The sequence below is a fragment of the Chiloscyllium plagiosum genome, unplaced genomic scaffold, assembly GCF_037043375.1.
Source record: "Chiloscyllium plagiosum isolate Xiang-an unplaced genomic scaffold, Cpla_swu_hap1 HiC_scaffold_4, whole genome shotgun sequence".
NCBI classification, from domain to species: Eukaryota; Metazoa; Chordata; class Chondrichthyes; order Orectolobiformes; family Hemiscylliidae; genus Chiloscyllium; species Chiloscyllium plagiosum.
Genome location: NW_028270142.1, coordinates 72842014 through 72869855, shown reverse-complemented (window position 1 = coordinate 72869855; position 27842 = coordinate 72842014). Strand labels below are relative to the sequence as shown.

The 27842-nt window shown below is 44.1% G+C and overlaps 1 protein-coding gene across 5 annotated transcripts in view; it reads right to left on the bottom strand.

The window, feature by feature from the left end:
- Window positions 1-27842, bottom strand: part of oxr1a (oxidation resistance 1a) — a 583533-nt gene that overhangs the window by 450011 nt on the left and 105680 nt on the right. The gene's annotated exons all lie outside the window — the stretch shown is intronic.

Genomic DNA, 27842 nt, shown 5'->3' with positions numbered 1-27842 from the left:
TTGTGAGGCACGACGTGCCCTTTACAAAACCATGCTGACTATCCTTGATCACATTATTCCTATCCAGATGTTCATAAATCCTATCCCTTACAATTCTCTCTAAGATTTTGCCCACAACAGAAGTGAGACTCACCGGCCTATAGTTACTAGGGTTATCCCTACTCCCCTTCCTGAACAAGGGAACCACATTTGCTAGCCTCCAATCTTCTGGCACTACTCCTGTAGACAACGAGGACATAAAAATCAAGGCCAATGGCTCTGCAATCTCCTCCCTTGCTTCCCTAGGATAAATGCCATCAGGCCCAGGGGACTTATCTATTTTCACCCTTTCCAGAATTTCCAACACCTCTTCTCTACATACCTCAAAGCCATCCATTCTACTTAATTGTGACTCAGTACTCACATTGACAACAATGTCCTGTTCCTGATTGAATACTGACGAAAAGTATTCATTCAATGTCTCAATAATAATGTTAAACCTGAATGTCCCAGTCTAAGATAATAAATAGTGAAAATGGTTTTGAATTATTACCTTACCTGTTCAGTATACCTATTTAGATATGAGAGCTTATGTTTGTTTGGTTTAGGTTTGGAGAATAAAGATTTTTAATATTCATTTAAATTAAACCTGCAGCTTTTTTTTTAAACCCATGGTGCTTCAACATATCCTTTTTTTAAAAAAGATTATGGTTTATCAGGACAGATCATGACAAAGATCCAGCCTGTCCAGTATTCTTGTACTAAAATCATAATAAAGTGGGGGCCTGTCTGGGATCACAACACTTCCCTGATGGTTAATTTCACATCTTTCTAAACTATCTCTAACATTTCTTACTTGTTCCTTATTGCAAAGTTGATGTTTGTAAAATGCTAAGGGGAAAGCATTATGTGGGCCCTTTAAACAATGGTGTTTGTTCCTGTAATTACAGATTTAAAAAAAAGATGTTTGTGAACAATTGTTGGAACAGAGAGTACCATTTTGGAACATTTTGTATCGAAAGGCTGCACAGTTAGCAGGCCAAACCAGCTATTTTTATCAAGACAAAAGTCTTTTTTAAATTTAGCCAATCAATTTAAACCAGGCACTTAGGTACCAAAAACCGATTAAATTTAGATCTGATAGTAATGATCCTATGTTGGCAAAACCATGTAAGAAATATAATTATGATATCACGCGTATAAAAGAAAGGGCAGTTGGGCAAAGATCCAAGAACTAACAGCCATTTGCCAGAACTAAGAGGTCTCAGCTCTTGAGAAATTGGCTCTCATGATCATCTATATATTAGAGAAAGCACCATCTAAATAATAACAGTACCAACAACGGAGAAGATGTCCATAACAGAAGAACAACAAAGTAGTTATCTAATGACAGAAGAACAACAGAGGAGGCACAAAACATTACGGAGGACACATAACCCTACTATAATTTTGAGAAACTATATACTGCATTTTGTGATTTGAGTGGGAGTTATTTTTATTGGAACAACACACCATCTTGTGTTATTCGGGAAGTAGTTAGATGGGATTTGTTTGGCCTGTTAATAATTCAGTTAATTTGTTCACTGTTAGAGTTAAACAAATTCTTAATTGTTGATTGCAAAGTCAGTGTCAGCGATTTCTTTTATTTAACCACTGGAAGTTGCTGACCCCTTCTTACACTCCTTTTAACAGATCATAGGACGAAGCGCTCCTCTTTGGGTGTTTCAGTTTATTTCTGTGAGTGGGGGTCAACCTCTGCTTTAAAAGAATCCTTTATTGCCTTTAGATATAGCTAAATTTAAACAGTGTACACTATCAGTACATTATTAGTGAGTTTTGAGAAGATTTGTAGCTCAGGTTGAGGTTTTGGGTGTAGATTTGCTCACTGAGCTGCAAGGTTCATTTACAGACGTTTCGTTACCTTACTAGGTAACATCTTCAGTGGGCCTCAGGCAAAGCAATGCTGAAAATTCCTGCTTTCTATTTATATGTTTGGGTTTCATTGGGTTGTTGATGTCATTTCCTGTGGTGAAGTCACTTCCTGTTCCTTTTCTCAGCAGGTGGTAGATGGGGTCTAACTCGATGTGTTTGTGATAAAGTTCCGGTTGGAATGCCATGCTTCGAGGAATTCTCGTGCGTGTCTTTGTTTGGCTTGTCTCAGTCAAAGTGGTGTCCTTCCTCATCCGTATGTGAGGATACTAGTGAGAGAGGGTCATATCTTTTTGTGGTTCGTTGGTGTTCCTGTATCCTGGTGGCTAGTTTTCTGCCTGTTTGTTACAGTCCTTGCACAGTATTTTGTAAATGACGTTAGTTTTGGTCATTGTCTGTAGAGGATCTTAGATACGAGGGCCTGTTTCCACTCTGTAAGTAATCTAATCTAATCTTGATCAGTTCTCCTCTCTTCCTCCTTCTCTCCAGAGAGAAAAGTCCGAGTTTAGTCAAACTCTCTTGAGAAGACAAGGCCTCCAGTCCAGGCAGCATCTTGGTAAACCTTCTTTGCACCCTCTCCAAAGCCTCTGTATCTTTCCTATAGTAGGGCGACCAAAACTGGACACCATATTCCAAGTGTGGTCTCACGAGGGACTTGTAGAGCTGTAGCAAAACCTCGCAGCTCTTAAACTCGATCCCCCTGTCAATGAAAGCCAAAACACCATATGCTTTTTTAACACTTGGGTGGCAACTTTGAGGGATCTTTGTATTTGCACACCCAGATCCCTCTGTTCCTCCACACTGCCAAGAATCCGGTCTTTAATCCTATATTCAGCATTTGAGTTCAACCTTCCAAAATGCATCACTTCGCATTTGTCCAGGTTGAACTCCATCTGCCATTTTTCAGCCCAGCTCTGCATCCTGTCTATGTCATGCTGCACCGTGCAATAGTCCTCGATACTATCAACGACACCTCCAACCTTTGTGTCATCTGCAAATTTACGAACCCACCCCTCAACCTCCTCATCCAAGTCATTTATAAAAACTACGAAGAGCAGAGGGCCAAGAACAGAGCCCTGCGGGACCCCACTCAACACTGACCTTTAGGCAGAATACTTTCCATCTACAACCACTCTCTGCCTTCTGTCAGCCAGCTAATTCTGAATCCAGATTGCCAAATCTCCCTGTATCCCATACTTCCTGAATTTATGAATGAGCATACCATGGAGAACCTTATCAAATGCGTTGCTGAAGTCCATATACACCACATCCACTGCTCAAGCTGTCTTGTCACTTCCTCGAAAAACTCAATATGATTTGTGAGGCATGACCTGCCCCTCACAAAGCCATGCTGACGGTCTTTAATCACACTATGCTTTGCCAAATAGTCATAGATCCTATCCCTCAGAATTCTTTCCAAAACTTTGCTGACCACAGACGTAAGACTGACTGGTCTGTAATTGCCAGAGATTTCCCTATTACCCTTCTTGAAAAGAGGAACAACATTCGCTTCCTTCCAATCCTCCAGTAGGACCCGCATGGAGAGTGAGGAGGCAAAGATCTTCGCCAGCGGCTCAGCAATCTCCTTTCTCACTTCCCGGAGCAGCCTAGGATATGGCCCTAGGGACTTATCCATCTTAATGTTTCCCTAAATTTCCAACACATCAACTTCATCAATCTTGATTTGGTCAAGCCTGTATCCCAGCTCCTCAAAGTTCTCATTCACAACCAGGTCCCTTTCCTTAGAGAAAACCGGAGCAAAATACTCATTTAGGGCTTCCCCTATCTGCTTAGACTCCACGCACAAGTTCCCTACGTTATCCTTGATCGGTCCTACCTTCTCCCTGATCATTCTCTTATTCCTCACGTATGAGTAAAATGCCTTTGGGTTCTCCCTAAACCTATTTGCCAAGCCTTTTTCACGCCCCCTCCTGGCTCTCCTCAGTCCATTTCTGAGCTCCTTTCTAGCAAGCCTGTAATCCTCTAAAGCAGTGCTAGATCCCTGCTTCCTCCACCTTACGTAAGCTGCCTTCTTCCTTTTGACGAGATGCTCCTCTCTTCTCGTCATCCAAGGTTCCTTAATCTTACCCCTCCCTACCTGTCTCAGAGGAATAAATGCGTGCATCACTCGCAACAACTGCTCCTTAAACAATCTCCACATGTCTGCTGTACCCTTTCTGTGTAACAATTTCTCCCAGTCTGTACTTACCAACTCCTGTCTGATAGTGTCATAATTTCACTTTCCCCAATTAAACGGGCGGCACGGTGGCACAGTGGTTAGCACTGCTGCCTCGCAGCGCCAGAGACCCGGGTTCAATTCCCGTCTCAGGCGACCGACTGTGTGGAGTTTGCACATTCTCCCCGTGTCTGCGTGGGTTTCCTCCGGGTGCTCCGGTTTCCTCCCACAGTCCAAAGATGTGCAGGTCAGGTGAATTGGCCATGCTAAATTCTCCGTAGTGTTAGATAAGGGGTAAATCTAGGGGTATTGGGTGGGTTGCGCTTCGGCGGGTCGGTGTGGACTTGTTGGGCCGAAGGGCCTGTTTCCACACTGTAAGTAATCTAATCTAATCTAATCTAATGTAATCTAATCTAAATATCTTCCCTTGGTAACTGCTCCTTTCTCTCTCTAAGGCTATGGTAAATGTGAGGCAGTTGTGATCACTGTCACCAAAGTGTTCTCCCACCGCGAGATCTGACACCTGTCCTGGCTCATTGCTGAGCACCAAATCCAAAATTGCCTCTCCCCTCATCGGTCTGTCTACATACTGAGTAAAGAAACCCTCCTGAACAAACCTGACAAAAATGGCTCCAAAACCATCTGCACTTCGGAGGTTCCAGTCGATATTGGGAAAGTTGAAATCACCCATAACTGCAACCCTGCTACCTATGCATTTTTCCAGAATGTGCCCACCTATGCGTTCTTCAATCTCTCTACTGCTATTAGATGGTCTGTAGAAAACCCCTAATGAGGTGGCTGCTCCCTTGTTGTTCCTGACTTCCATCCATACTGACTCAGCAGACAGATCTTCCTCAACAACCTTCATTTCTGTAGTTGTGATGCACTTTCTGATTAGTAATGCTACACCCCTTCCTCTTTTTCCACCCACCCTGTTCTTTTTAAACGTTCTAAACCCTGGAACAGCAAGCAACCATTCCTGCCCCTGTGAAACCCATGTCTCCATTATGGCCACAACATCGTCTCCCCAAATACTGATCCAAGCTCTGAGTTCATCACTCTTATTTCTGACAATCCTTGCATTGAAGCAGACACATTTTAACCAATCCCTCTGTTTCATCACAGGAGAATCGTTCCTAATAGATTCACTACATTCTGTCACTGCCCCATCTGCAATGGCCCCCTCTCAGATTCCCACCCCCTGCCAATCTAGTTTAAACCCTCCAAAATTACACAAGCAAATCTCCCACCCAGGACATTTGTGCCCCTCCAGTTCAGGTGCAACCCGTTCTTCATGTACAGGTCCCATCTTCCCCAGAAGGTATCCCAAAGGTTGAGGTATCTGAAGCCCTCCCTCCTGCACCAGCCTTGCAGCCATGTGTTAAGCTGCATTCACTGACTGTTCCTCACCTCAGTATCTCGTGGCACCGGTAGCAAACCGGAGATCACCACTCTACTCGTCCTGCTCTCAGCTTCCAACCTAACTCTCTGTAGTCATTTTTCAGATCCTCAATCCCCTTCCTGGCTATATCATTGGTGCCAATATGTACCATGATTTCTGGCTGCTCACCCTCCCCCTTCAGAATCCTGTAAACCCGGTCGACAACATCCCGGACCCTGGCACCAGGGAGGCAACATACCTTCTGGGAGTCCTGTTCCTGACCACAAAATCTCCTTCCAGTCTGTCTAACTATTGAGTCCCCTGCCACTAGTGCCTTTCTATTCTCCCCCTTCCCTTCTGAGCCACAGTGCCAGGCTCAGTGCCAGAGATCTGACAACTGTGGCTTACCCCGGTAGGCTGTCCCCACCAGCAGTATCTGAAATGGTATACTTGTTGCTGAGGGTAATGGCCACAGGGGATCCCTGCTCTGACTGTCAGTTCTCTTTCCTTCCCCTGACTGTAACCGGCTAATGAGAAATTAGCGGACTGTGTTCATTGGATACCCATTCTTTTTGAATACATGGTCTAGGTGATTTTCATCTGCTCTGCATAGTTCCTCTGTGCTGCAGTGTGTGTTGGCTTGTTGAAATAATGTTCTGATGCAGCTTCGTTTGTGAGTGTTGGGATGATTGCTTATGTAATTCAATATTTGGTCTGTATATGTTGTTTTTCTGTAGATGCTGGTTTGAAGTTCGCTCTACTGTGACATCGAGGAATGACAGTTTGTTGTTGTTTTCTCGTCTTTAGTGAATTTTATGCCAGTAAAGGTATTATTGAGGGTCTTGAAGGTTTCCTCTAACTTGTTTTGTTTAGTGATGACAAAGGTGTCATCCACGTAGCAGACCCAGAGGTTGGGTTGGATGGTTGGCAGAGTTGTTTGCTCAAGTCTCTGCATTACTGTCTCTGCTAAGAACCCTGATATCGGAGATCCCATGGGTGTTACATTGGTTTTTCTGTCGGTTTTGTTGTTGAAAGTGAAGTGGATGGTAAGGCTTAGGGCCACTAGCTTGATCATATTCTTCTTGCTGAAGAAGTTGATGGTGTTTGGTGCATGTGTCTTTGAGTCTTCTAATAGTGTAGTCAGTGTTTCCTTGGCCAGGTTAATGTTGATTGAAGTAAACAGTGCTGTTACATCAAAGGAAACCATTATTTCATCCTCTTCTATCTTGGTGTCTTTGATGGTCTTTGTGAATTCTTTGGTGGAGTGGATGGAGTGGCGCGAGTCTTTCATGTAGCTCTTTGGCCAATCTGTAAGTTGGTGCACCAGGTAGCGAGACTATGGGTCTGAGGGGGGCTCTCGGTTTGTGAATTTTGGGTAATCCGTAGAAGCGTGGTGTGTTGGATCCATCTGGTTTCATTTTTTGGAAGTTGGTCTTATTTATTTGTCCAGATTTCTGAAGCTTTTTGAGTATGGCTGTGATTCGGTTCTCTAGTTGTGGGGTTGGGTCTATTGCCACTTGTTGTTAAATGTTGGTATCTGTAAGTAGTGCATTTGCTTTTTCAATATAGTCTCTTCGATTTAGAATGACTGTCAAGCGTCCTTTGTCTGCAGGGAGGATAACAATGTTTTTATCTTTTTTTAGTCTTTCCAGTGCTTTCCTTTCTTGTGTATTGAGTGTGTTTCCTTCCTTTTTTCTGCTTAATATTGGGTGACTACCTGTCTGATGGTTTGCTGGGTTCCTTCTGAGAGTTGGTTGTCTTTTAGTGTTGTTTCTAATGCTGCGAAGAAATCTTTCTTGTCCATATCCTGGCAGTTGTTATTTAATCCTCTTACTAAGACAGCTTTTTCAGTGTCTGTTAAGCGTTGGTCAGATAATTTTTTTATCCATGCTTCTGTGTTGTCATTGTTGTCACTTTGTGTAAGTTTGTCTACTTTTTTCTGCAGGTCTAGTTTTTTTCATTTTCTGTTTGTCACTGTCTAATATCTATGGCTTGTTGTCCTGTGCCTGTCCATTCATGGTCTGTTGCATGACTGAGTAAAGATTTTTGATGCAAAATTCCCGGTTGTATTTACGGATACCCTTAGCATCATGGTAGCCCACAAACCCACCAACATACTAAAACAGCAGCTAATGAACTTGAAAGATCCTATACAGACAATGACCAAAACTAACGTCATTTACAAAATACCCTGCAAGGACTGTAACAAACATTACATTGGACAAACAGGCAGAAAACTAGCCACCAGGATACATGAATACCAACTAGCCATAAAAAGACATGACCCACTCTCACTAGTATCCTCACATACGGATGAGGAAGGATACCACTTCGACTGGGACAATACATCCATCCGAGGACAAGCCAAACAAAGACACGCACAAGAAATCCTCGAAGCATGCCATTCCAACCGGAACTCTATCAACAAACACATCGAGTTAGACCCCATCTACCACCGCTGAGAAAGGAACAGGAAGTGACTTCACCACAGGAAATAATATCACCACAGGAAATGACATCACCAACCCAAAGAAATCCAAACATATAAATAGAAAGCAGAAATTTTCAGCATTGCTTTGCCTGAGGCCCACTGAAGATGTTACCTAGTAAGGTAACGAAACATCTGTAAATGAACCTTGCAGCTCGGCAAACAAATCTACATCTAAAATTTGTGCATTATTCTTGGCTTGTTTATTCTTGCTTTGCAGTGGGATATTTTTATGTTGGACTCAATTGCTTACCATTACAAATGTTTCTACATAGCTGCCCTACTCCCTTAATTTTTCAAGTTTACTTTCCTTTGCTAGGAAATGGAAATGCAACAATTATCTTCAGTCCAATTTAAATGTGTTACCTCTGTCCATCTTCATCTTACATGTGACTAAATTGGAGTCAATTTATGATTTAAATGTACAGCCAATGCCTCCATTCTTGCAATATAATCTTCATGATCTCGCCTTCATCTTTTTCATTCAGGATCCTCAAAGTCAACAACTGTTACAACCTCTTCTGTTTATTTGTTCAGATATCTTAAAGATTCGATCACTATGTTTTTCATAAGTTTGAAGTTAAGCTAACCCATCTTTTGTTTCAACAGTTCTTGGAGTTCCAGTGGTTCTTTGGTACAGTCGTGGATAAATTCACTGATAGAAGGAGTGCAGAGATGGCTGGATGCTTCCTGTACATGGCAGTGTAACCCCAGGCAATGCAAATGCTGGAAATATCTAGAACTACTATCTTATACTAGGCATCTTTCATTTTATGTTAATTTGGCTATTTCCAGAGTTCTTTTTTGATGCACCATTTTTGAAATTGGGAAAAGCAATTGCTAAAATCCATACTGCTAAAACATTCCCAACTAGATTAGATTCCCTACAATATGGAAACAGGTCCTTCAGCCCAACAAGTCCACACCGACCCTCCAAAGAGTAACCCACCCAAACCCATTCCCCCACCCTATATTTACCACTGACTAATGCACCTAACACGATGGGCAATTTAGCGAGGCCAATTTAGGTGACCTGCACATCTTTAGATTGTGGGAGAAAACTGCATCACCCAGACAAAGACCATGGTGAATGCGGGAGAATGTCCAAACTCCACACAGACAGTCGCTTGAGGCAGGAATCGAACCCGGGTCCCTGGCACTGGGAGGCAGCAGTGCTAACCACTGAGCCACTGTGCCGCCCAAAAAGGTCAACACAACATTGAGGGCCAAAGGATCTATGTTGAGCTGTACTAGACACCTACATTTCACAAAGCTTCTATTACAGATAATTTTTTGATTAGTTAACAGTGTGCTCCTTTATCGTGCAAATTTGACAATGTTCTCACAAAGACACTTAATGATCTATAGCAAGGAGTGACAAATGTTAAGTATTACCTCAAATCTATCCATAGACAAAAGAAGTCACTTTTTCTCTTCAAAAAGAAGCTAGAAAAATAACATTAATATTTATTTTAAGAGCTTTATGACAACCGATAGTTGTTGAAGAGGTCTATTATTAAGATTTGAAGTTAGAACACAGATCATGGAATAAAGAACAGTATAGTACAATACAGGCTCTTTGGCCCTCGATATTGTGCCAACCGTTTATCCTACTCAAAGATCAAACTAACCTGAAAACCCTTCATTTTACTATCATACATGTGCCTATTGCTTAAATGTCCCTAATGTATCTGACTCCACTCACCAGTCTCTGTGTAAAGGACTGACCTCTGACATCTCCACTAAATATTCCTCCAATCACCTTAAAATTATGCTCCTTCATGATAACAATTTCTACCCTGGGAAAAAGTGTCTGCCTATCCACTCTATCTATTCCTCATCATCTTGTATATCTCTATCAAATCACCTCTCATCCTTCTTTTGCTCCAGTGAGAAAAATCCTAGCTCTCCCAGCTTACCTTCAAAAGACATGCCCTCTAGTCCAGGCAGCACCCTGGTAAATCTCTTCTGCACTCTCTCTAAAGCTTTGACAGCCTTCCTATAAGGAGGCAACCAGAACTGAACACAATATTCCAAGTGTGGTCTAACCAGGGCTTCATAGAGCTGCAGCATAACCTCGTGGCTCTTAAACTCAATCCCCCCGCTAATGACAGCCAACACAAATTACACCTTGTTAATAACCTGATGAAATTGGGTGGCAACATTCAGAAAGTTAGGAGATATGTGACACAGGGAAATTTGGCTGTCTGGATACAGAATTGGCTGGCAAAAGAAGACAGTGAGTGGTAGTGGATAGAAAGAATTCTGCCTGGAGGTCAGTGACCAGTGGTTTCCCGCAGGGATCTGTTCTTAGGCTTCTGCTCTTCGTAGTTTTTATAAGTGACTAGGATGACGAAATTGAAAGGTGGGTTAGTAAGTTTGGCAATGGCACAATGGTTGTGGTGTTGTAGATAGTGTCGAGGGATGGTGCAGCCTACAACATGACATGGACAGGATGCAGAGCTAGGCTCAGAAGTGGCAGATGGAGTTCAACCTGGATAAATGTGAAGTGATTCATTTTGGAAGGTCGAATTTGAATGCCGAACAGAGGATTAAAGACAGGATTCTTGGCAGTGTGGAGGAACAACATGATCTTGGGGTCTATGTACATATGCAAAAAACTGATGATGACCCAGGGAGATCAGCAGCTGAAAGAAGACAGGCACTGACGATGACAGTCGCAGTTTGGTTTTGAAAATTAAGTTGATGTAATTTTATTTGGGCTTTTATTGGATCAGTATATTGTTATATAGTTGGAGGTAGATAACAGACCATTAAGATAAAGGAGGCTTAGAGTTGTAAGTAGCTGTTGTTTAATGTTCACTTTTAGAGTTAAAGAATAAAATTGATACTTTTCTTTAAATTGTGGAATTTGGGAATTCTCTGTCACTCATACTTTAACAGATTACACGGCGAGGTGAACTTTCTGGGTATTTAATTAGCAGAGATGTTCACCACCATGTCATAACAGGATGCAAAGATCATCGTCAAAGGCGCAGCAATCTCTTCCCTCACTTCCCATTGTATCTTTGGGTATATCCTGTCTGGTCCAGGGATATATCTATCCTCATGTTTTCCTAAATCTCCAGCATATCCTCCTTCTTAACATCAACCTGTTCAAGCAAAGCAGCTTGTTTCACGCTGTCCTCATTAGGTAAGTTGCAATCATAATGACAACCACCCTATTACTTCCAAACTCTGTCTCCCAATCTGCTCCTCCGTGTCTAATCTATTTTCCTTTATCTTCTGCTCCCTGCCCATTCATGTATCTGTCTAGATACATCTTACATGACGCTATTGTGCCTGCCTCTACTGATGTGTTCCAACCACCCACGCATATCTCCCTGAAACGTTTTCCCTCTTAGCTGGAAATCATGACCCCCAGTCCCCCACTGTGGGAAAAAGCTTCTTGCTATCCACCCTGGCTATAACTCTCATGATTTTGTAGACCTCAATCAGGTCCCCTCTCAACCTTCATCCTTCTAATGAAAACAAACCTAATCTACTCAATCTGTCTTCAAGCTAGTGCCCTCCATACCAGGCAACATCCTGATGAACCTCCTCTGCACCCTCTCCAAAGCATCCACATTCTTTTGGTAATGCGGGGACCAAAACTGTACAGAGTATTCCAAATGTGGCTGAACCAAAGTCCTATATAACTATAACATGAACTGTCAACTCTTGTACTCAATAGCCTATCTAAAGAAGGAAAGCAAGCCATATGCCTCTTGACTATTCTATCGACCTGCCTTGCCATATTCAGAGTACAATGGACTCAGGTCTTCCAATACATCACTTTTTCCCAGGGCTTTTTCATTTACTGTATAGATTAGATTAAATTAGATTCCCTACAGTATGGAAACACGCCATTCGTCCCAATCAGTCCTCACCACCCTGCGAAGAGTAACCCACCCAGACCCATTTCACCAGCCTATATTTACCCCTGACTAACACACTTAACACTACAGACAATTTAGTGTGGCCAATTCACCTGACCTGCACATTTTTGGACTGTAGGAGGAAACCGGAACACCCGGAGGAAACCCACACAGACACGGGGAGCATATGCAAACTCCACACAAATAGTCCCCCGAACCTGGGTGCCTGGCACTGTGAGGTAGAGTGCTAACCACTGAGCCACTGTGCTACCCCATAGTTGGCTCTTGAATTCGATCTTCCAAAATGCAACAACACGCATTTGCCTGGATTGAACTCCATCTGCCATTTCTCCGCCCAACTCTCCAATACTTATCATTCGGACAAAGGTTAACATTACAGGTAGCTATTGTCATAATTCTTTACAGCTCATTCAAGACATTAAATAAAATCAGAGCTGAAAATGTGTTGCTGGTAAAGCGCAGGTCAGGCAGCATCCATGGAGCAGGAGAATCGACGTTTCGGGCATGAGCCCTTCTTCAGGAATCGTGGACAGGACCGTGTCGAGATATGCAGAGATGAGCTCGGTGGGGCAGGAGCAGGCTGAGACAATGGGTCGGCCGGGGCAGTCAGGTTTGTGGATTTTGGGCAGGAGGTAGAAACGGGCCGAGTGGGGTTGTGGGACTATGAGGTTGGAGGCGGTGGATGGGAGATCCCCTGAGGTGATGAGGTTATGGACGGTCTGGGAGATGATGGTTTGGTGGTGGGAGATGGGGTCATGATCAAGGGGGCAGTAGGAGGTGTCCGCGAGCTGGCGTTTAGCCTCAGCGGTGTAAAGGTCGGTGCGCCAAACTACTACCGCACCTCCCTTGTCTGCCAGTTTGATAGTGAGGTTGGGGTTGCAACGGAGGGAGTGGAGGGCTGCACGTTCCAAGGGTGAGAGGTTGGAGTGGGTGAGAGGGGTGGAGAGATTGAGGCGGTTAATGTCGCGGTGGCAGTTGGCTATGAAGAGATCGAGGGCAGGTAAGAGGCCAGCACGGGGTATCCAGGTGGATGGGGTGTGTTGGAGGCAGGAGAAGGGGTCGTCAGAGGGTGTGCAAGAATCGGAGGCGAAGGCGGTGGAAGAATTGTTCGATGTCTCGCCGTATGTTGAACTCGTTAATCCGAGAGCATAGGGTAATGAAGGTGAGGCCTCTGCCGAGGACTGATCTTTCATCCTCAGAGAGAGGTAGTTCTGGAGGGATGGTAAAACACAGCAGGGCTGGGAGGTAGGACCTGTGACCTGGTGTGGAGCTGGAGCTGGGAGTGGGGGCGGGGTTAGGCGTGGGGGTGGGAATTGGGGCGGGGACGGAGATCGGGGCGGGGTGGGGTTAGGCGTGCGAAGGGAGATCGGCGTGAATGTCTCAAGCAGATTATAAAGTAATTGCATTCCAAAACAGTTGCGACTCGTGACTATTGACTGTCTGGCTGATATTGATGTCTCAGAAGTTTCTGCAAGGTTACACAAGATTAAAGCAGCTGTTTTAAACAATAAATCTATATGTGTATTAAAAAGTATTCTCTTTGTAACAAATTGCTGGTTGTATACAAAGGCCATCAAATGGAGGGAAGCAAAGGAGCAAATTTTCAGGAAGATACAAGGACAATGTAGCAGTCGTAGTTTAATTACTCACATATAAGCTAGTGGGAAAGGAAGAACATTAATGGGGAATAACTACTAATATGTGTGCAAGAGACTTTCTTGACTAGCATATTTCAAGCCCAATAAGGAAGCAGTACTCGATCAAGATTAGAATATAGAACAGTACAGCACAGAACAGACCCTTCAGCCCATGATATTGTGCCAACCACTGATCCTCATGTATGCATCCTCAAATGTTTGTGACCATATGTATGTCCAGCAGTCTCTTAAATGTCCCCAATGACCTTGCTTCCACAACTGCTGCTGGCAACGCATTCCATGCTCTCACAACTCTCTGTGTAAAGAACCCGCCTCTGACATCCCCTCTATACTTTCCTCCAACCAGCTTAAAACTATGACCCCTCGTGTTAGCCATTTCTGCCCTGGGAAATAGTCTCTGGCTATCGACTCTATCTATGCCTCTCATTATCTTGTATACCTCAATTAGGTCCCCTCTCCTCCTCCTTTTCTCCAATGAAAAAAGTCCGAGCTCAGTCAACCTCCCTTCATAAGATAAGCCCTCCAGTCCAGGCAGCATCCTGGTAAACCTCCTCTGAACCATTTCCAAAGCATCCACATCTTTCCTGTAATAGGGTGACCAGAACTGGACGCAGTATTCCAAGTGCGGTCTAACCAAAGTTTCATACAGCTGCAACAAGATCTCACGACTCTTAAACTCAATACCCCTGTTAATGAAAGCCAAAACACCATATGCTTTGTTAACAACCCTGTCCACTTGGGTGGCCATTTTAAGGGATCTATGTACCTGCACACCAAGATCCCTCTGTTCCTCCACGCTGACAAGAATCCTATCCTTAATCCTGTGCTCAGCTTTCAAATTTGACCTTCCAAAATGCATTACCTCGCATTTATCCAAGTTGAACTCCATCTGCCACCTCAGCCCATCTCTGCATCCTGTCAATGTCCCGCTGCAGCCTACAACAGCCCTCTATACTGTCAACGACACCTCCAACCTTTGTGTCGTCTGGAAACTTGCTGACCCATCCTTCAATCCCCTCAGCCAAGTCATTAATAAAAATTACAAGTAGTAGAGGCCCAAGGACAGAGCCCTGTGGAACACCACTCACCACTGACTTCCAGGCAGAATATTTTCCTTCTACTACCACTTGCTATCTTCTGTTGGCCAGCCAATTCTGTATCCAGACAGCTAAGTTCCCCTGTATCCCATTCCTCCCGACCTTCTGAATGAGCCTACCATGGGGAACCTTATCAAATGCCTTGCTGAAGTAAGGAAAGTATTTGGGAAACAGAGATCACAATGCCATTAGTTTTAGAGCAGTTATGACAAGGACAGAGAACTTGTGCTGATCTAATTTAGATGAAAAAGCATTTGCCCCTCCTGGATCAGAATCAAATATTGCTAGGTAAAGAGGCTTTAAGAAGTCTGTAGTTTCAATACAGATGTGTACATGCTGATGAAGGGGAAGAGAAGGACACCCCTCAGAAGCTAAACAGATGAAACAGAAAAATGATTTATGATAAATATCATGATAATAATTCAATATGGATCAAACTGAACAAAGAAAAGTCACAAATTGAAAAGAGAGTGAAAGGGTCTGATGAGGATTAGCATAAACAGGAACCTTGATAAATTTTATAAACATAACTAATTCAGGATCAAATCCATCTTCATGCAGGGGCACTGGGCCCTGTTAAGATATATCTGAGTATGTTTAATTGTGGAATCATAGAATCCCTGCAGTGCTGAGAATGAGGCCACGCTGCCCACTGAGTCTGCACCAAAGTGCATCCCACTCAGAATTACACCCCATGTAATCCCTGGTACCCCACATGTGGTTTTTACCATGGCTAACGTAACTAGCCCTACAGAGTAAATTTTAGCATGGTCAATCCACCCAAACTGTGCATCTTTCTTCACTGAGGCAGCTGCTGCCAATGCCCCAGTGAACAGCAGTTTGTGGAGACAGACAGGAAGCCTGCTGCTGCTCCTGGCATACCATCCTACAGTCTTCATTCAACTAGGATTGATAATAATGGCTGAGTGGGATGCTTGGCCATAAGCTTAAAGATTGTGGAGTACAATTCTGCTACTGTTGATGGCCCTCAGGCCTCATGAATACCCAGCCTTGAGTTGCTAGATCGGTTCACAGTCTGTCCGCTCTAGCATGATGATTGTGCCACACAACACGATGGACGGTATTCTCACCATGAAGGTGGGACTTCATCTCCACAAGGACTGTGCAGTGGTCACTCTTATTGATACACTCATGTACAGATGTTTTGCAGCCAGCAGATTAGTAAGGATGAAGTCAAGTTCAAGTATATTTTCCCCCTTTATTGATTCCCTCAGTCTAGCAACTATATGCTTTAGGACTCGACCAGCTTGATTGGTAGTGCTGCTGCTGAGCCACTTTTGGTAAAAATCTGCCACGCAGAGATTATTTTCTGACTTTGCCACCCTAAGTGCGTTCTTTAAATGTTGTTCAACATAGAGGAATACTGATTCATCTGTCAAGGGATAGATACAACGTGGTAATCAGCAGGAGGTTTCCTTGCTCATATCTAACCTGAAGCGATGTGACTTCATGAGTCAATGCTGAGGATGCAGAGGGCAACTCCCTCTTGACTGTATGCCACAGTGCCGCCACCTCTAATGGGTTTGACATGCCATTGGGACTGGAAAGAAACAGGGCTGATGTTGGTGGGACATTGTTTATAAGGTATGATTCCATGTGTGATTATGTTATTTTCCCATATTATCTCCAAACCTAATGCACAGCTGGCTGGTCCTACACACTTAACCTTTCTTAAATTTGAGTCAATTAAGACTCTGCAGCCTGTGACTTAATTCACACCAAATTCCTGTTCCCCTATGACCACTGTGCTCTTTGATGTACATTGGAGGTCTAATCAAGAAACACCTCTATTTTCAAATTTTCATCACTGTTTTCAAATTCCTCCACAGTGCCATTTCTCTCTGTTACCTCATCCAAACCCACAATCCTCTTGAGATATCTGCACTCCACTTAATTCTGACATCTTCTGAAATCCCAATCATAACCACTCATTTGGTGGCCGTGCTTTCAATAAAGCTGGCCTCAAGTTGTGGAGTTCCCTCCTTACATCTCTTTGCATCTCTACCTCACTTAATCTCCTTCAAGATTCTTTTCCTTAGTTATTCACAGAATGTGGACATCACTAGCTGGGCCAGCATTTATTGCCTGCCTCAAGCTGCCTTCTTGAACCACTGCATGTGGTTGGTAGGTCCATAATACAGTTAAGGATTGAGTTCCAGGATTTTCACTTAGTGACACTGAAGGAATCTCAATACATTTCCAACTCAGGATGGAATGCAGTGGGACATAGAGAAGCTGCAGAGCTGCACTGTGAGGTAGTAAATGGAGTTTAATATAGAAAAGTGTGAGGTGATTCACTTTGGAAGGAGCAACAGGAATAGAGTACTGGGTTAATGGTAAGATTCTTGGTAGTGTGGATGAGCAAAGAGATTTCAGTGTCTACGTATAAACATCCCTGAAAGTTGCCACCCAGGCTGATAGAGTTATTAAAGAAGGCATACGGTATGTTAGCTTTTATTGATTGAGGGATTGAGTTTCGGAGCCACAAGGTCATGCTGCAGCTATAAGACATTGGTGCAGTGGAGTATTGCATACAGTTCTGGTCACCGCCTTACAGGAAGGATGTGGAAGCTTTGGAAAGGGTGCAGAAGAGATTTGCTAGGATATTGCCTGGTATGGAGGGAAGGTCTTATGAGGAAAGGCTGAGAGATTTAAGGTTGATTTTGTTAGAGAGAAGAAGGTTGAGAGATGACTTAATTGAGACATACAAGATAATCAGAGGGTTAGATGGGGAGGACAGCGAGAGCCTTTTTCCTCGGTTGATGATGGCTAGCTCTAGGGGACATAGCTTTAAATTGAGGGGTGATAGAGTTAGGACAGATATCAGAGGTAGTTTCTTTACTCAGAGTAGTAGGGATGTGGAATGCACTGCCTGCACAGTAGGAGACTTGCCAACTTTAAGGGCATTTAAATGATCATTGGATAAACATATGGATGAAAATGGAATAATATTGGATAGATAGGCTTCAGATTGGTTCCACAGGTCAGCTCAACATCGAGAGCCAAAGGGCCTGTACTGTGCTGTAATGTTCAATGTTCTGTGAATGTGACTTGGACAAGAACCTGCAAGTGATGATGTTCCCATGTTTCTGTTCCTTGTCCTTCTACTTAATACTGGGCATGGGTTTGGAGGGTGCTGTATAAGGAACCTTGGTGAATCTGTAGTGCATCCTATGTATAGTACACACTGCTGCTACTGTGTATTGAAGGTGGATGTTTGTGGATGCGGTGTCAATCAAGCATGCTGCTCTATCCTGGATGGTGCCACGCTTCTTGAATGTTGTTAGATTTGCACTCATCCAGAAAAGTAGGGAATATTCCATCACATTCCTGACATGTATGTTGAAGGTGGAAGATAGACTTTGGGGAAATCAGAAGAAGTATACACACTTGCTGCAGCATTCTTCACCTCTGGCCTGCACTGATAGTCACAGTATTTAAATGGCTAGTCCAGTTCAGTTTCTGGTCAATGGTAACCAACATGACATTGATATTGGTTATATACCCATACAGAATTTACCACAGTGGTTCAAGAAGGCAGCTCGCCATCTCTTTCTCCAGGGCAACGAGGGATTGGCAATAAATGCTGGCTCAACCAGCAACACCCACATCAAATGAATGAATAATAAAAGAACCCTTCAAGACATCTACTTCTCCAAAAGCAAAAATCAGAGTGTGTGATTACAGGAAGCCACAATATGTCAGTAAAAACTGCTTCTCTAAAATAAAGCCATATAATACGAAATGTTTCACACTATGTTTTATAGCTACTCCTGCTACAGTGAAAGCAATTTACAACAACTATGGCAAGTCACAAGTCATTACAAACACATTTCTCCAAACATCCCCCTTTAAATAAAACCAAAAAAAAAATTCCATGCATTATCATATGTTATCCAATATACATGGTCTACAAAAAAAATACAACTGGTCAGCAAAGTTATGTGGTAATTCTAGTCTGTCTGATTTTTGCCATTTCATCCATAATCTCTAAAGCAGTCAGGTGTTTTAATGATGCGCAAGTTGTTGACATTAGCTGATTACTGTGAAACCTGCATCTTTTTCTATACCGCTATCACTACCACCAGCAGCAAGTTGCTAAATAGTTCATAACTCTAACAAATCATTTCAATGTTTTGATCTCTGATAATCATTGCATGTCTACGATATCTCTCACCTCATCAGGGTGAAGTCCTTTTGCTGTCAGTACTTAACGTATTTAACGTCATGCATCCTCAATTGCATCTATTTCGTATTTCACTTTGGTTCTATCTAGTGAGCTCTAATAGAGCACTGGACCCTAATTGTAGTGTGCGATATCTCATTCCACTTCTGTAGACTAATAGATCAGCCTTTGTAGCTTCCACTCTTGGACAATCGCTGACTGAGGCTATCCTGTCCTGATTCTGCTGATATTCTTCAGGAGCTGTGGAAATGCCATACAGCATGTTTACAATATATAAATCATAGAATCCCTAGAGTGCAAAATGAGGCCATTAAGCCCTTAAAGGCCATATCGATCCTCCAAAGAGTATCCCACCCTACCCAACCCCACACTTTATCCCCATAACACTGCATTTACCATGCTAATCCACCTGGCCTATTCATCTTTAGACTGTGAGAGAAAACTACAGCATCTGGCAGAAACCCACATACACATGGAGGCAATGTGCCAAATCCACACTGAGTCACCCAAAGTTGGAATCAAATCCAGTGCTAACCACTGAGTCATGTCATCCGAATCCTGTCAAAAATCACACAACACCAGACTGTTGTTCAGGTTTATTTGAAAGTACAAGCTTTCAGAGCATTGCTCCTTCATCAAGTAGTTAGTGGAGTAGGATCATAGGACACAGAAATTAGAGCAAAAGGTCATAGCATCATATACTGATACGTTATACTTGTTCAATATATCACATCAGTATATGGCACTATGATCTTTTGTTATAAATTCTGTTCCATATGATCCTACTCCACTAGCTAGCTGATGAAGGAACATTGCTCAGAAACCTTGTACTTCCAAATAAATGTGTATCACATTACATTACATTTCCTACAGTGTGGAAACAGGCCCTTCGGCCCGACAAGTCCACACCGACATACCGAAGAGAAACTCCCACCCCCTATATTTACCACTGACTAATCCACCTAACACTACGGGCAATTTAGCACCTAACCTGTACATCTTTGGACTGTGGGAGGAAACTGGAGCACCCAGAGGAAACCCACGCAGACACGGGGAGAATGTGCAAACTCCAGACAGTTGCCCGAGGCGGGAATTAAACCCAGGTCCCTGGCGCTGAGAGGCAGCAGTGCTAACCACTGAGCCACTGTGCCGCCCCTGTTGGACTATAACCTGGTGTTGTGTGATTTTTAACTTTGTCTACCTCAGTCCCAACACCGACACTTCCACATCATGTCTGAATCCTGAATAGTGTCCAGAATGTAGTTAGAAAACTGCTGCTTTCTTCCAGTTTCACTTGCCTCTCACCGTGCTTCACATTGAGGTCAGTAAAGATTTGGCAAATTGTGGTAAAATGGTTGGCATGGAATTGTCATTTTTCCAAAGCCTTACCTTTGCATCTCTGCATACTCTCAGTTTTCCAGATACGTTCAGCACAACATTCTGCTAATCAGGTCTGTCTGAGTTGTCACTTTCTTGATGATTCTCTTCTTTGCCAGCTCCTCTGTTTTATCTTTCAGACTGGAGTTGAGGGCAGCTGGAAGTTTTTTTGACAGATGTGAATTGGTCTCCCACCCACATTTACTTCAACAGGAATATTCACCAAGAAGACATCCTTATAATCTTCTAGGAACTGTTGGACAGTCCACAATTTAGTGGCCTGAAAATGTGACAAAACTCTTCTTGCAAGTGTAGGGTTACCAGTTGAGAGGAATGGATGAGAGGAATGGATTTTGATTAAATTTCACTTTCTGGAATTACAATTCTTTCCATTGCATTGGGCCCTCATCTTCTGTTGCATTTAATATCCATAAAAGAGATTGCTTCTTGAAAGACAAACAGAAAAGAAAAGTTGTGGAACTGACTGGATAATTCTTTTAAAGAGCCAGTACAAGTATAATGGGTCAAATAGCTTCCCCCTTGACCATGTTGATTGATGATTGGAGACACAATGCTTTAAGGGATGGGGGCAGGAGGAACCAGGGTGCTGAGTTGGAGAGTTTAGAATGTATTCAGCATTTGATGTTTGATAAGAGCACAAGGTAGTAGGCCAATAATCAGAGAGTTATGGGGAGTAGCGGAGGAATCAATTTCACTGTCATCAGAAAACAGGTTGTAATTATTCTCATGTCTATAGAATCATAGATTTTTACAAGGAAAACTATGGACTAAAATAGGACAGGCAAAAATGTCACAGTGCGATAATCATCTGTGACATCTGTGGAAAGACTGAGGCGAACAAGAATGCTTAATGCAACATTGTCAGAGTGACTTTGAACAGAAGCAGAATACAGTGTGGAAGACTGAATGTCCAATATCACCGAAGATAAATGTGCTTTTTCCTCAACAAATGACTCCCAGTCCATCCAATTACATACTTACCAATGAAATAGATTTTTGAGAGGGGTATGATAGCCTGGTGGTATTATTACTGGATTATTAATCCAGAAATTCAGCTAATGTCCTGCGGTTCAGAGTTTGAATTCTGCCATTGCAATGGCAGAATTTGAATTCAATAATTATCTGGAATGAAGAATCACATGATGACCATAAAGTCACTGCCAATCGTCAGCAAAATCCTTCGAGTTAACGAATGACTTGAGTGAAGGAAGTCTTCCACCTTCATCCTGTCTAGTCTACATGTGACTTCAAAGCCACAGCAATATTGCTGACTTTCAATTGCTCGCTTAAATGCCCTAACGAGCCACTCATTTGTGGCAATCACTACAAATATCTGTATCAGTGCAGCTGAGGTGCAGATGTTCAAAACATTAAGTTCCTAGAAGTGAAAATCACCAAACAACTGTCCTGGACCATCCACATTGATGTGACGATCAATAAGGCACAATAATGCCTCTTTTCCTCAGGAGTCTAAGAAAATTTGGCAAGCCCATAAGAACTCTCACCAGCTTTTATAGATGCACCATATGAAAGCATTCTATCTAGATGCGCTACAGCTTAGTGCAGCAACTACTCTGCGCAGAACCTTAAGAAACTACACAGAGTTGTGAACACAGCACAGTCCAGAATGCAAGCCAACCTTCAATCCATCGACTCATGTGCAACTCTTGCTGCCTTGGAAAGGCAGCCAACATCATCAAAGACCCCTCCCATCCTGGTTATAAACTCTTCCAAACTCTTCTGTCAAGCAGACGATACCAAAATGTTTAAAAACCTGTACCAACAAGCTGAAGCCTGCTGTTGTTAGACTTCAAACTTTCAAATAAACCTCTCAAATTTCAAATCAATGTTGACCTGAGTTTTTGAGCACCTTCCTTGCAGTCGTAGTTTTGTATTCCTTGCTCTGTCTTATCACTCTATGATCTTTGCATGGTATGATTTGCCATGTACTGCATGCAAAACAAAACTTTTCACTGTACTCAGATACATGTGACAATAATAAATCAAATCAAATAAAAAAAACTGTGAAGTCTCTACAAAAAAACCCAAACCAGATGGATCCTCTATCATTGACCTAAGTATCAGAAACACCAATGGCACAAACAATCCAGTCGATCCTATGGAGTTTTTGTGACAAAGATCTGGGAGCTGGTGCCAAAATTGGGAGAGCTATCTCACAGACTAGTCAACAGCCTGATAAAGTCATTCTCATGGAATCAGAGCTTACAATGTCCCAGACAGCATCACCATCCCTGGATATATCCTGTTTCAGCGACAGACCCAGCAGAGGTAGTGGCACAGTTGTCCAGACAAGAGGGAGTAGGACTGAATATCGTCAACTTTGACTTCATGAAGTCTCATGGAATCCAGTCAAATTTGGCAAGGAAACCTCCTGCTGATGAATTAGTTCTCCTCCATTTTGAACAACACATAGAGGAAGCACTGAGGGTGGCAGGGCGCAGAAGGTATTCTGGGTGGGGTATTTCAATGTCTCTGCAGTACCACGACTGATCGAGCTGGTTGGATCTTAAAGGACATTGCAATTATGACAGGTGCTGAAGGAACCAGCATGTGGAAAGAACGTTCTTGACATCATCCTTACCAATCTTTTTGCAGCAGAGAACGGCGGGAGCTGGGCGGAAGTGAAGTCGGAGCGCAAAGCCGGTCGGGAAGGTAAGTGATTGTTATTTGAGTGGAGAAGGAACCCGAGACACTACACGTGTAGTGTCTCCCACCCTCCCTCCTCCTCTAACCGAAAGAAAAAGGACTCAGTCGGCTGAACAGGTAAGCTACTTAGTGTTCTTGTTTTGGAGACTAAGTGTAGAGTCATGGCAACGCAGGCAGTGAAATGTTCCTCCTGCGGGATGTTTGAGGGAGGGGTGACCACCGATGCTCCTGCCGACTACACCTGCAGGAAGTGCAGCCAGCTCCAGCTCCTCACAAACAGCCTTAGGGAACTGGAGCTGGAGTTGGATGAACTGAGAACTATTCGAGAGGCTGAGAGGGGGATAGAAGCTACAGGGACACAGTTATGCCAGAGAACAGAGGTAGCTGGGTAACAGTTAGAGGTGGGAAGGGGAGGAAGCAGGCAGTGCAGGGATCCCCTGTGGTCATTCCCCTCAACAATAAGTATACCGCTTTGGATACTGTTGGGGGGGATGGCCTAGCAGGGGTAAGCCGCAGGGTAGGTCTCTGGCACGAGGTCCGGCTTTGAGGCTCAGAAGGGAAAGGGGGCGAGGAGGACAGCACTAGTTATAGGAGACTCTATAGTTAGAGGGACAGACAGGCGGTTCTGTGGACATGGGCGAGACTCTCGGTTGGTTTGTTGCCTCCCGGGTGCCAGGGTCCGAGACGTCTCGGGCCTTGTCTTCAGAATCCTTAAGGGGGAGGGTGTGCAGCCAGAAGTCGTGGTGCACAAAGGTAGGAAGAGGGGTGGGAAGGTCATTCAGGAGCTCAGGGAGTTAGGCTGGAAGCTAAAAGCTAGGACGGACAGAGTCGTCATCTCTGGGTTGTTGCCTGTGCCACATGACAGTGAGGCCAGGAATAGGGAGAGATTGCAGTTGAACACGTGACTGCAAGGATGGTGTAGGAGGGAGGGCTTCAGGTATTTGGACAATTGGACTGCATTCTGGGGAAGGTGGGACCTGTACAAGCAGGACGGGTTGCACCTGAACCAGAAGGGCACCAATATCCTGGGAGGTAGATTTGCTAGCACTCTTCAGGGGGGTTCAAACTAATTTAGCAGGGGGATGGGATCCGGACTTGTAATCCAGCAAGTTGGTTAGCTGTTTTTCAGGACGTCCAAGAATGTAGGGAGGCTGTGGAGAAGGTAGCACTGACAGGGAATACTTGCGGACACAGAGATGGGTTCAAGTGTGTATACTTCAACGCAAGGAGTATCAGAAATAAGGTGGGTGAACTTAAGGCGTGGATTGGTACTTGGGACTACGATGTTGTGGCCATCACGGAAAAGTGGATAGAAGAGGGACAGGAATTGGTGGTTGGAGGTTCCTGGTTACAGATGTTTCAGTAAGATTAGGGAGGGTGGTAAAAAAGGAGGGGGTGTGGCATTACTAATTAGAAATGGTATAATGGCTGCAGAAAGACAGTTCGAGGGGGATCTGCCTTTGGAGGAGTATGGGCTGAAGTCAGAAATAGGAAAGGAGCAGTCACCTTGTTGGGCGTTTACTATAGGCCCCCCAATAGCAGCAGAGATGTAGAGAAACAGATTGGGAAACAAATTTTGGAAAGGTGCAGAAACCACAAGGTAGTAGTCATGGGCGATTTCAACTTCCCAAATATTGATTGGAAGCTCTTTAGATCAAGTAGATTGGACGGGGCAGTGTTTGTGCAGTGTGACCTGGAAGCTTTTCTAACTCAGTATGTAGACTGTCCGACCAGAGGGGAGGCCATATTGGATTTGGTACTCGGTAACAAACCGGGACAAGTGATGGGCTTGTTAGTGGGTGAGCATTTTGGCGATGGTGACCACAATTCTGTGACTTTCACCTTGGTCATGGAGAGAGATAGGTGCATGCAACAGGGCAGGTTTTACAATTGGGGGAAGAGTAAATACGATGCTGCAAGACAGGATCTTAGGAGCATAAGTTGGGAGCATAGACTATCAGGGAAGGATATCATTGAAATGTGGAACTTTTTCAAGGAACAGATACGACGTGTCCTTGATATGTATCTACCTGTCAGGCAGGAAAGAGATGGTCGTGTGAGGGAACCTTGGTTGACGAGGGAGGTTGAATGTCTAGTAAAGAGGAAGAAGGAGGCTTACATAAGGTTGAGGAAACAAGGTTCAGACAGAGCATTGGTGGGATACAGGATAGTCAGAAGAGAGCTGAAGAAAGGGATTAGGAGAGCTAAGAGAGGGCATGAAAAATCTTTGGCGGGTAGGATCAAGGATAACCCCAAGGCCTTTTATGCGTATGTGAGAAACATGAGAATGACGAGAACGAGGGTAGGTCCGATCAAGGACAGTAGTGGGAGACTGTGTATTGAGTCGGAAGAGATAGGAGAGGTCTTGAATGAGTACTTTTCTTCAGTATTTACAAATGAGAGGGACCGTACTGTTGAAGAGGAGAGTATGAAACGGACCGGTAAGCTAGAGGAGATACTTGTTAGGAAGGAAGATGTGTTGGGCATTTTGAAAAACTTGAGGATAGACAAGTCCCCCGGGCCTGACGGGATATATCCTAGGATTATGTGGGAAGCAAGAGAGGAAATTGCAGAGCCGTTGGCAATGATCTTTTCGTCTTCACTGTCAACGGGGGTGGTACCAGGGGACTGGAGAGTGGCGAATGTTGTGCCTCTGTTCAAAAAAGGGAATAGGGATAACCCCGGGAATTACAGGCCAGTTAGTCTTACTTCGGTGGTAGGCAAAGTAATGGAAAGGGTACTGAGGGATAGGATTTACGAGTATCTGGAAAGACACTGCTTGATTAGGGACAGCCAGCACGGATTTGTGAGGGGTATGTCTTGCCTTACAAGTCTTATTGAATTCTTTGAGGAGGTGACCAAGCATGTGGATGAGGGTAGAGCAGTGGATGTAGTGTACATGGATTTTAGTAAGGCATTTGATAAGGTTCCCCATGGTAGGCTTATGCGGAAAGTCAGGAGGCATGGGATAGTGGGAAATTTGGCCAGTTGGATAGAGAACTGGCTAACCGGTTGAAGTCAGGGAGTGGTGGTAGATGGTAAATATTCAGCCTGGAGCCCAGTTACAAGTGGAGTTCCGCAGGGATCAGTTCTGGGTCCTCTGCTGTTTGTAATTTTTATTAATGACTTGGAAGAGGGAGGCGAAGGGTGGGTCAGTAAATTTGCAGACAATACAAAGATTGGTGGAGTTGTGGATAGTGAGGAGGGCTGTTGTCGGCTGCAAAGGGACTTAGATATAATGCAGAGCTGGGCTGAGGAGTGGCAGATGGAGTTCAACCCTGTCAAGTGTGAGATTGTCCATTTTGGAAGGACAAATAAGAATGCAGAATACAGGGTTAACGGTAGGGTTCTTAGTAAGGTGGAGGAGCAGAGGGATCTTGGGGTCTATGTTCATAGGTCTTTGAAAGTTGCCACTCAGGTGGATAGAGCTTGTAAGAAGGCATGTGGTGTATTAGCGTTTATTAGCAGAGGGATTGAATTCAAGAGTCGTGAGGTGATTTTGCAGCTGTACAGGACCTTGGTAAGGCCACATTTGGAGTACTGTGTGCAGTTCTGGTCGCCTCACTTTAGGAAAGATGTGGAAGCTTTGGAGAGGGTGCAGAGGAGATTTACCAGGATGTTGCCTGGAATGGAGAACAGGTCGTACGAGGATAGGTTGAGAGTGCTAGGCCTTTTCTCATTGGAACGGCGAAGGATGAGGGGTGACTTGATAGAGGTTTATAAGATGATCAGGGGAATAGATAGAGTAGATAGTCAGAGACTTTTTCCCCGGGTACAACAGAGTGTTACAAGGGGGAATAAATTTAAGGTGAAGGGTGGAAGGTATAGGGGGGATGTCAGGGGTAGGTTCTTTACCCAGAGAGTGGTGGGGGCATGGAATGCACTGTCTGTGGGAGTGGCAGAGTCAGAATCATTGGCGAACTTTAAGCGGCAATTGGATAGTACATGGATAGGTGCTTAAGCTAGGACAAATGTTCGGCACAACATCGTGGGCCGAAGGGCATGTTCTGTGCTGTATTGTTCTATGTTCTAATCTATCTGCTGCAGATGCACTTGTACATGACTGCATTTGTAAGAGTGACCACTACAGTGTCCTTATGGAGACAAAGTGCTGCCTTCACATTGAAAATACCCTCCATCATGTTGTGTGGCACTGTAATCCCGCTTACCAGAGTATACAGCTTAAAAATATGGGGTAGACCATTTAGGACAGAGATGAGGAGAAACTTCTTCACCCAGAGAGTGGTGGCTATGTGGAATGCTCTGCCCCAGAAGACAGTGGAGGCCCAGTCTCTGGATTCATTTAAGAAAGAGTTGGATAGAGCTCTCAACTCTTATGGGCGGCACGGTGGCCCAGTGGTTAGCACTGCTGCCTCACAGCGCCTGTAGACCCGGGTTCAATTCCCGACTCAGGCGACTGACTGTGTGGAGTTTGCACATTCTCCCCGTGTCTGCGTGGGTTTCCTCCGGGTGCTCCGGTTTCCTCCCACAGTCCAAAGATGTGCAGGTCAGGTAAATTGCCCGTAGTGTTAGGTTAAAGGGGTAAAGGTAGGGGTATGGGTGGGTTGCGCTTCGGCGGGTCGGTGTGGACTTGTTGGGCCGAAGGGCCTGTTTCCACACTGTAAGTAATCTAATCTAATCTAATCAAGGATAGTGGAATCAAGGGTTATGGAGATCAGGCAGGAACAGGATACTGATTAAGGATGATCAGCCATGATCATATAGAATGGTGGTCCAGGCTTGAAGGGCAGAATGGCCTACTCCTGCACCTATTGTCTAAATGGGACAGATTTTGAACAGCTCCAGAAACACAAGACTGGGCATCCATGAGGCACTGTGGGCCATCAGCAAGAGCTGAATTGTATTCCAACACAGTGTGCAACCTAGTGACTCATTGTATTGTCCACTCCAGCCTTAGAATCAAAACCGGGGATCAACCCTAATTCAATGAAGAGTGAAGGAC